General features: G+C 33.0%; 1 long non-coding RNA gene across 3 annotated transcripts; it reads left to right on the forward strand.

Moving 5' to 3' along the window:
- Nucleotides 1-451: 451 nt before the first annotated feature.
- On the forward strand, nucleotides 452-9,239 carry LOC137572276 (uncharacterized). 3 transcript variants are annotated; one of them, XR_011031614.1, is made up of 4 exons: nucleotides 452-479; nucleotides 778-918; nucleotides 978-1,167; nucleotides 8,569-9,239. It is a non-coding gene; the product is annotated as an uncharacterized lncRNA (long non-coding RNA). The 3 variants fall into 3 exon arrangements; XR_011031613.1 differs by lacking the exon at nucleotides 452-479 and having other exon boundaries at nucleotides 525-918; nucleotides 964-1,167; XR_011031612.1 differs by lacking the exon at nucleotides 452-479 and having other exon boundaries at nucleotides 530-918.
- Nucleotides 9,240-10,280: the final 1,041 nt, after the last annotated feature.

Below are 10,280 nucleotides of genomic sequence, written 5' to 3' on the forward strand. Positions count from 1 at the left end.
ATATATATGTATATGTACTTTTTTTTAGAGTTTTCCCAAGTGGCGGCCTCGTAACCCAAACTCCCTAATTCCCCACCTTCCCTACTCCTCCCTCCTCCCCACTCCTTGTTCCCTCCCTCTCTCTGAACCTGCTCTGGTCAGCTATTTTTCTTTCTCTATTTCTCTTTGGCAGGTTTGTTGTAGTTTTGGTTTGGTTTGGTTTTGGATCTGGATCTGGATTTGGCCTGGAGGACACTCTTCTCACCATTGGCTGCTGGCATAATTAATCCATTGATTTCTTCTTCTCTTTCAGCATTTTTACATTTTTGCAATTTTAATTATTCATATATATATACATAGAAACAATGGAGAAAAAATAACATTATAAAAACTTTAAATATGTGATATTTTTTTCTTCCTTTTTCCAGTCATATCTCATTACAAATTGATGAGCAAGTAATCAACGCGGAAACTAAAACACGCACACACACACATAAAATGTAAAAAATTCAATAATATTAATTTTATACTGTTAGCGTTGTTGTTTTTTTTTTCCTACAGCTTTGATTTGTTATTTCGATCATAAATAATTCATTCAGAAAAACATTAAACATTTATGTAATCATAATTTCTGCTCAATTTTTTCCCTCTCCTTCTCAGTTTCTGTTTCATTTTCATTCTAGCAGAGCCGAGAGCAGCCATTAATAAAATTATGTTCGTGTGACACATAAATATTTAAATTGTTTATTGGTTTTTCCTCTTTTTTTTTCGAATGTTTTAAATTCCGTTTTTTTGCAGTCTGTCCGGTCAGTTTTGTGTATGCCCTGGCAAAGAGAGTATATTCAGTTTGTTCAGCAGCCAAAATCGAAGTAATTTCTTCGACTATATAATGTAAAGGTCGAAATTTGATGGGAATTTCTTAATCCAAACCCCATGAAGGTGGGTAACAAGTTTTGCAAGAGTATTCCAACTTCTTTGGTTCAGTGTTTTGGTTTTAGTGATCTGAATATGCGGGTGAACGAACGAGGAGATGGAGAAACAGACAGATGGAGGGTGAAGTCGTCGACATCATTTGGCATTTGATTGATTTATCGCTTGCAGCCAGCATGAAGATGAAATTCCAAAAACAAATGAAACAGATAAACGAGTCTTGCAAATGTTAAATATGCTAAATTTAACAACTGTGATGTAAGTATTATTTACAAGTATACAAAGATCTATACCCTAATTTGATTTATACAGTGGAATATAAACTTATTAACTAACAATAAGTGATTAACCTTATGCCCCAAAACAATTATTAGGTATAGAACTAAAGTAACAGAATCCGATCGATTTCAGACGTATTTCAATTGTTTTGGAAAGAAATAGAGAGAGAAAGAGAGTAAAGTGAATAAATGAATGAATAATTGAATATACATAAAAGGCAGAAGATTTTCTAGTGAATAAGTTGAACAAATTAATTCGCAAACAAAAGGCAGAGTAGAAATCCGACAAAGTTATTCCAAATCGAAAACCAAAACAAAACTGATACACTTTTTAGGAGTTCTTCTCTATTATTTATAGAGAATTACTCTGCTAAATCATTGATTGTTCTTAAATTATTATTGTTAACATTGCTTAAAACAAAATGATTAATAATTAATATAGAGTTTGAGGGAATCATTGAGCTGACAGCATTCAAACAAAACGAAAACAAATTGAATTAGTTGGAATGTAAGACAATAAGTGACTATGTCGAATGCATTTAAGTCCCAACTCTGTTTTAATATTAATCTATACTATTCATTAGGCTTATTCTATTCGGTGGCTCAAATTGAACCCACTCAAATACGGTCTTTAAGACCAAATCAAATTTGGTTTTGTTTTAGTTTGCATCTTTCGATTCGAACCACCAACTCTGCAGTACAATATCATAGTCTGTATTTGTGACTATAAGACGTGTCTTCTCCCTAATCGAATTTCTGTCATTCGAAAAATGTCTGAACGTTCATAAAGCTTTTGTTCAGATTTCATTTATTAATTCATTCATTTCATTGTGGGTTTTTGCTCATTCAATAAAATTTCATTCAAATGGATTCATTGGAATTCATTGATATTTCTGTCTTTTTTGAGTTCTTAATAGTAAGAGAGGTTTTAGTTGTTTCTTTAAAAAGTTTACAAATTTTATCCCATTTAAGATTTGTATATTATTTTAAGTTTAAACTAGACGCTTGTACTTAAAATAAATCGCAAAAGATTTAAGCGATTGCAAGAGCCTATAACTTGCAATTTAGAGAGGTTCCATGGCTAATTTAGACCATATCAGATGTTCGATCTAAATCAGTCGTGTCTCCTATCGTTCTCACTCACTCTCTTTCCCTGTCCTCATTGTCTCTGTCTCATTTTGTGATGTGAACAACAGGAAGTTGTCTTAACCTGTCTATAAAGATGGCACTCCTTCGGCCTACACGTTTGGCTGAAGAATCACAAAACAAAAAAACTTGTTTTAAGCTTTCTTACCCTTTTTAGCCTCCCTTCTCGTTTTATCATCGCATCATTTTGCCTCTAGTGGTCCATCGTCTTTGGACGATGCATCTTCTAAAGATTGAGTGAAGGAAAAGTATTGATAAGAAGCCGACCATCACCAGAGATAAAGTCAATCAATCTCACAGGCTCTAAATAAAAAATGTTTGCAAGAGGGCAAAAAATAACGACAACATTTACCAAAATGCTGACTTAATTAACTCGCAAGTTCCAATAAAAATAACTTTGGCTATCACACAAAAAAAGAAATCTACTACAAATTGGGTAACCTAATAGGCCACCAACCACTCAAATAGTCAATGGAACCGACTATGCAAAGAGACAAAAGTCAACTCTCTATTGTTGTTGGTTGTGGTTATTGTCGTGTTTTGACCATATTTAGTTTGGGCCATTGAACAAGATTTTGAATGGATTTTATTAAAAGATTATTTCGAAAATATTTAAATAAACAAGCAATTCCGATTTCGATCAGAGAGATCATTTAAGGCAATGAGGTGTCAAATTACAACGGGTTACCTATACACAAAAGAGAAGAGTTGAACATAAAAATCTCTGTTTACCATGCCAAAATGGTTTGTATCCCCTCCCCTTGTATGGTAGAAAACAATTAAATTAAATATATTTAGCAGTTTATATTTGTATTCCATTTTAAATGTAGATTATGCTTCTTTTATAGAGAGACAAATTTGATTGCATACTCAGAGAGTGTCTTGCAGAGTTTCTCTTTCAAGAATTTCTTCAATCTTGGCATCTTAGAAATATTTATATTGTTTAATTGTTAAAAGTAATATAGTTTATTAAACCTAACAGAGAACATCGAATAAGAAAGTGAATTGGACCACTGACCGCTTAAATAAATTGAATTAAAGATAAATAATATTAGAAATTTGGATCAAAATTTGGTTTTTGTTGACAAATTTCATCCAATTTCACAATATACATAAACCACGACTCTTTTCAACTTAGTCCTTGATATTTCAAGCTGTTTTTGTTTTTTTTTTTTTTTTTTTACATCTTCCAACCCCCAACAATTTGTTAAATTTGCTTTCGGAAAAGTGAGCAAGCAAAAAGAATAACATTTTCTGTTTTGGCCAAATACTACAGTGCAAAGTTTCACATAATGGCCAAAAATAAAATTGAACATCGTTTTTGCAGTGTCTCCAAACAAATAGTTGGCCATAAGAAGTTGTTCAAATATTTATTTACTTTTTCAACTTTCCAACATATTTTTTTTCGTCGTCGTCCTTGTTGTTGCTGCTGATGTTTTCTATTGCTGTTGCTGTTGTTGTTGTAGTTATTTGTCCAATGTTTGCGTATAAATCCCTAGGGCAAAGTTAGCTTCTTGTTGTGCCACTTTTTGCACCTGCTTCGAGTGGAGTTTTGGACTAAAACTAATAACAAATCTTTTCATTAGTTGCGTTAGAGACAAGTTAGTTAAAAGAGAGAAAAAAAAAGTAAAACCCAAAAGTGCAGCACTTCGGGCAAACAAATGCGTCTGCATATAACAAAATAAAATACTTCACACACACACATAGAAAGAAAAAATTAGCTAAGCCAATAACCAGAAGGAAAGAAAACGGCAAAGTACAGGCCACCCAAGAGGAGGGATAGACACAGAGAGAGAGAGAGAGAGAAGAAAAACTTGCTGGCAAGTTCAAACTACAAAAACTTTTCCTTCTCTCGTCTTATTCAAGAAAGCATAATGAAAACATAACATTTAGTTAGCATTTGTATTTATATATATTATACACAAATATGTGTATGTATGTGTGTGTGTGAAACAAACTTAAAAGTAGTTGGAAGACTAACCGGAACATTTCATTAATAACTCAAAAATAATTTTAGCTTAAAAAGTTTCAACTCACCTCATCTAACCACATCTCGAACTCATTTCAAGCCAAAGTTTCTTATTACATGCTACACATTTAAGTTTAAACAGGTAGATTAGTATCCTGAAACGAAGATGGCAACATCCTAGACTCTTAGCGGTTGCTTTAACTATAGATTAAGCATAGCCAAATCTCCCAATTAAGTCAGGATTTCAACTACTATCGAACTTTGGTTAAGAAATTATCGATTATTAAGACGGCAAATATTCTATTAAATCTCCACTTTGGTCAACCTCTTCACAGATCTCGGCTTGCGCCTAAAAACTTGATGATATCGTATGTTTATCGATTAATCCGACTTAAGATATCGTTTTTTAGCACTGAGACCCAAAGATAAATGAGAATTTTCGAAGGATTGCTGAACTCAATTAACTTTTATCAACTAAAGAATCAAAATATAAGTAAAATCGATATATTTCGTACTATTCATGTGGATCATCCCTAGAAATCTACATTTATCAAATCGTTTCTTCTTCAGACATTACAGGGTGTCTTTAAAACGTTTCCAAATCAAGGGATTTACAATTTTTTTTGCCGGCTTTTACATTGTGTTGTCTAAAACAAATCAAAGGAGTTTTCCCGACAAAAGTTTGCCCAGTTCGTTTCTTTTTGCATTTGATGAGCAGAGTCTGTGACAAACAATGACAACAGCTATGGAACGACTGAGGACTAAGGACCAGGGCGACTGACTAAAGGCGAAGACAACGCCATGACAATGGCAATTAAAGCGGTACAAAAGTTTGTCCATAAAAAGCATAAAAACAACTAACTATGTCGCAAATGGTTCAAAACTCCCGCTCAGACGGTCGTCGGTAATAAAATGAAAGAGAACTCATGCCAAAACGGAGGAAGGTGGGGAAATTATGATGATTTTCTATTTGGCAAACGCGAGCGTTTTACAACAACAAGCACACAGAAAACCATTAAAACAAGATGAACAAAAAAAAAAAAAAAAGGAAAGAAGAAAAAGCTAAATTAAATGACAAGAAAAATACAAAAAGTACAAGTATTAAATGAGGGAATAACAAGAATGTTAAGTCCAAGAGAGCGTTAAGTGAAATCATTCACAGCCGGATGAGTTGGGGGAATGTCAAAAGGAAGGATGGACCAACAAAAAATAAAGACAACAGGACGAATAAAAACTGCAAAAATGGTCATGATGGGTGGGGGGAGGAGAAGGGAGACAGAGAGAGGTCGAAAAATAGAACAGAAAAGCTTTTCATAAACTAAATGAAATGGACCAACATGAAACACATTAAAGGATTGACTTTTTTCAGTGCCAAAACCAAAAAAACACAGAAAATAGATAAGAATTATGGAATATTGAATTTGTGAGAACAGATTTTCATTTACAGAGCTTACATTAAGTATATGTTCTATATGATTTTTATATTTTCGTAGGTAAATTTGTAAGCCGATTGTGAAATATATTTTATAACTTTAAAAAGTGAACTTCTCTTTTATTAGTTGGAATAAATATAAAGTTTTATACTTTTCACTAAATACATCTAATTTAACTCCAAAAAAGATTCACAGAAGATCTTAAGCTTATTGTTTTTTATAGTTATCGAAGTCAATCTTAAGCTGTATAAATTTTGAAAATACATAATCCATTTGAAATTCGACAAAAACAAAATAGGGGCAAAGGTGAAGTAATTATATGCTAATTTGTGAAAAAATGGAATAAAAATCAAAATAAATTTTCAAAAACTTGCAAGTAATTTATCAGATACTCTATTCATTCAATTTCCTCACCTCTAAACAAAAGATATTTTGACAAATAATATTCGAGTTGTACAGAAAAGTGAATAAAATACTGATTAGTAGGAATTGCTCTCATTTTTGTTCGATTATAGAAAGCTATGATTGAAACTTGTCGCTTACTTCTATATTTCCAACTGAAATTTAAATTTTGAAAAAATAGGTAAAGAAATGTTCTAGACTTTGTGAAGACTTATGGTTAAATGACAATTGATCAAGACAAAGATTGGACAAACTCAACTAAGTTTATTCATTCACATTTATGTACATACACTCATGGACATACTTCATAAAAGTATTAAGAATCTTTGTCGTAGTACTTGTCATATATTTTTTATATGGACATTTGTCAAATCCAAAGGCTCACACCTATTTTTTTGTCCATGAGTGTAGGTCTTTTCCCGTTTTCGAATTTGAGACCTGTTTTTGCTTTTGAACGCGAGCTAAACGATTCGGTTTCAAATCATTTGCTTTGGAGACAGTGAAATGATAAGTTATTGCCGATTTTGTCAATAATACGTTTAAATAAAAATTTTTAAATGTTTCCATTATTTCTTTAATAAATTGATAACAATATTAGACATAACTGAAGAATTTTAATCCTTTCATTAAATTACAAGAATTATTCTTTTGGAGTTGACTTGTTTTCGCTTCAGAAAGTTTTCAATCGAAATGCCTTTGCCATTTTTTTATGGTTCGTGTTTCAAATCTATTAAAAACTTAATTCAATTTTTACAAATAATATTTAATTTAAACAACTTTTACCTATTTAGCCTGTATTTTTATTGTCAGGACTTAAATTCAAAAACAAAAGGTAAACCTTATTAATTATAATGCTCGACAACCCTAAAATTAACCTAGTAGATAACAAAACCATCAAAAACTATCAAACTAAGCTTAAGAATTGAGAATACAAAGTTCGAAAATGATGACTGGACTCAATATTTTTATTCATCACACATCAAAACTTAGTAGAGTTAATTAAATCTAATGAAACCTCACATGAATTGAAATGAAAGTTTCCACTAAAGAAATCTAACTTTAAGTCTTTCTGCATGGGTAATTAAAAAAATGAAACCAGAACACATTAAAAACTAATCAAATTTGAGTTGTAAAATAAATAGAAAATATGCAAAATTAAATTTGTAACTCCTTTTGAGTTCTCTTTAAATGGTTAAAGCATTTTATTAATCATTCACCGAATGATTTGCAACTCCGCAGAATGCGCAATTTCAATTTTCTACTTTTGCACTCCGGTTTTTTGTTCTGTTTCCCTGTTTTTTGCCTACTGTGCTGATTCTGTTACTGTTACTGGTTCTGGTGACTGCCAACTCCTTTTCGCTCATTATATTTGCTTTGTAATGTCTGTTTATTAACAATAATGCAAGGGGAAAGGGAATGGGAATGGGAACGGGAATGAGAATAGCAATCGGAAGGAAAGTAAAAGAAAAGCAAAAAAGGAAAGGCAAACGGCAAAGGGAAATGTTGGTCCGTTTGAAATATGAAAGCGCAAATAATGTTTAAACAATTTGTTGTTGTCGTTTCGTTTCATTAAATGTCTATTCTACCCCAACCTAACCTAAACCACCCACCTACCAATTGCTTGGACTGGGCTGTCATTATAATTTGCAAAAACTCTCCAACAGCAGCAGGAGAGAAAAAAAATTAGCAATAAAATGAAAAGTAAAGTGAAATGGCCGCAGGAGGAAAAGCAGCAGCAGCAACAGCGGCAGCGGCAGCCACCGCCGCATCGACAGGCAGACAGACCAACAGACAGAGGATAGAAGACGACTTGTTGCATCGCTGGTGGATGAGTGGCGAGGGGGCCGAGGCAGGCGGATGATGATGCCACGTTGCCTGGCTGCCGCTTGTGATTTCCTGTTATGCTACCACTACTATGCACTGTGTCCGTACGCGAAATTATTATTGCCTTTTGCCTTCCTTTCTTCCATGCCACCTCGCTTACCAACTTGCCATCTTAGTCTTTCTTTCGTTCATTCTTTCTATTCCGTTTTTTGTTCTTGTTTGTTGCGCTGTAAAAATTATTATTTGAGGAGTCTTTGAGACGTAGCCGTGTGTCTGTGTGACTGCCTTCTGCATGCCACTTGAATGACTCATTAAAAGTGATTTCATTTTAAAAACATTTTCCTTACCGCTGTTGCTGCTTTTCCTGTTGCTGCGGTTATGTTGCTCCTGGCGGCGTCCCCCCCTCTCTCTCTCTCTTTCTTGGGCTTAGCTTCTTATCAGTAGACTGAGCCGTCTTTTTCTCTCTCTCTCTCTCTTGGTGTGTCTCCCTTCCTACTATCTTTTCTATTCTGTTGCCTTATCCTTGGCTGTCATTTAATTTACTTGGGAGTTTACTTTTTTAATTCGCTTAGCTACTTTGCTTTTGCCTTTTTTTTTCTTCTTTCAGTTCGTTGCAGTAAATCCTTGACAGCTCAAGCCAGGCCAGGCCAAAAGCGAATGGAAGAAGAAAAAAAGGAAAGAAGAAAAGGACATTTGGGCAAGCGATAAGCGTTGTGAGTCACTCAGCATTCATCCTGCATAGCGTTGTTGCAACTTACTTTGCGTAATAGGATACAAAATTGCAATGTTGCTGCAGCATCAGCAACAACAACAACAACAGCAAGGACAACAACTACCAACTGGAACATCAACAACATCCACTTGGCCACTCGCTTGTTTGCCTTTTGTCAGCTTTTTTACCTAATTCCCTAGATTAGCTGCATTATGCGCCACACCGGGCACATAATAATAACAACAACAACAACAACTGGAACACCAACAACATGACATAGGCCTACTGGGGGATGTTGTTCATGTTGTCATCATCGCTGGTGTGAGTGTGTGTCTTTGTGTGTGTGTGTGTACTAGGCACTTGAGCAATAACGTCTGCAGCTGCTGATGGGCTACAAAATGGGATAACGCACTTCATGTTGCAATACCTCTTGGCCGGGTGCGAGATGTTGCCACCCGAAATATATGCGTTCAGCGGCACACACTTTGTACGATGGGCATATTCGAAGCAACATCAGCTAAATATGCAGATTTTGCTAACCTATCTAGAAACTTAAGTAATATAGCGAAGAGAAACATTTTGACATTCAAAAATTAAAATCAACTCAAATTTAAATTATTTGTATCAAGTATAAATAAGTTAATTAAATAGCCTTAAGTTAGTGATACAAAATATGTTTAAATATTGTAGAAGAAGTTAACAAAGTCTTTTGGCTAAATTTCTAATTATTTTGAACTATAAATTAAACATGAATAATTAATAACTAAAATTGATAAAAAAAATATTGTTATAATGTTATCTGTCTCCAAATGATTGATCTATTTCTACTTCCTTAAAATTTAAATCAACCTTTGGGGTCTCTTCAAAAGAAGTAAAAAATTCAAATGATAAAAATATATAAAAATCTTCTAAAGATATTAAGAAAACAATTTTGTTTTGTTTGAAACGTTTTATAAGTTGTAATTAAATTTTATTTAAAAATGTGTTTAACTAAAATCTAAACTAATAAATATGTGTATTATAAAATATTAAAACAACAATTGTTTCATATTCATTTATTTCCTTTTAGTTGTTATATCTTTATAACATTATCTTTATAACAATAAAGTCTCCTCAAAAAGTATTCAAAAGAAGTCTAAGTAAGAACTCCAAACTTTTATTTTATTTATTTTGAGGACGAACTTAGGAGGATGGAAAAATTAGAAAAACTTTAAAAACAAATTAAAATTTTAAATCTACAAAAATTTGTTCGGTGATAAGCATACCTCAATATATAAATTAATATTATATTATTTAATTCTTGAGAGCTTGATTTCCCTAAAGAGGTAAATTCATGATTTTCCAGATTGTTTTTGTGTTCACTAGCAATGACAAATCTTTAGGTCTGCGAGTTAACAATTTTAAAGTTTTGATACCCTACTAGTGTAGTGTTGATACCCTCGACAGTGTAGAATTGTCGAGCATTACTTTAACACCGGTTTCAAACTTCAGTTGGATAGCTGACAACACTTTTCAGAGTTAGCCTACACCAGTGATTCTAATATCATTTGGTTTTTTAACTAGTCCTAAAGTTTAAATTTAATTCGTCACCAAGAAAAGAAATGGTT

Source organism: Drosophila tropicalis, unplaced genomic scaffold, assembly GCF_018151085.1.
Source record: "Drosophila tropicalis isolate 14030-0801.00 unplaced genomic scaffold, ASM1815108v1 contig_3, whole genome shotgun sequence".
NCBI lineage: Eukaryota > Metazoa > Arthropoda > Insecta > Diptera > Drosophilidae > Drosophila > Drosophila tropicalis.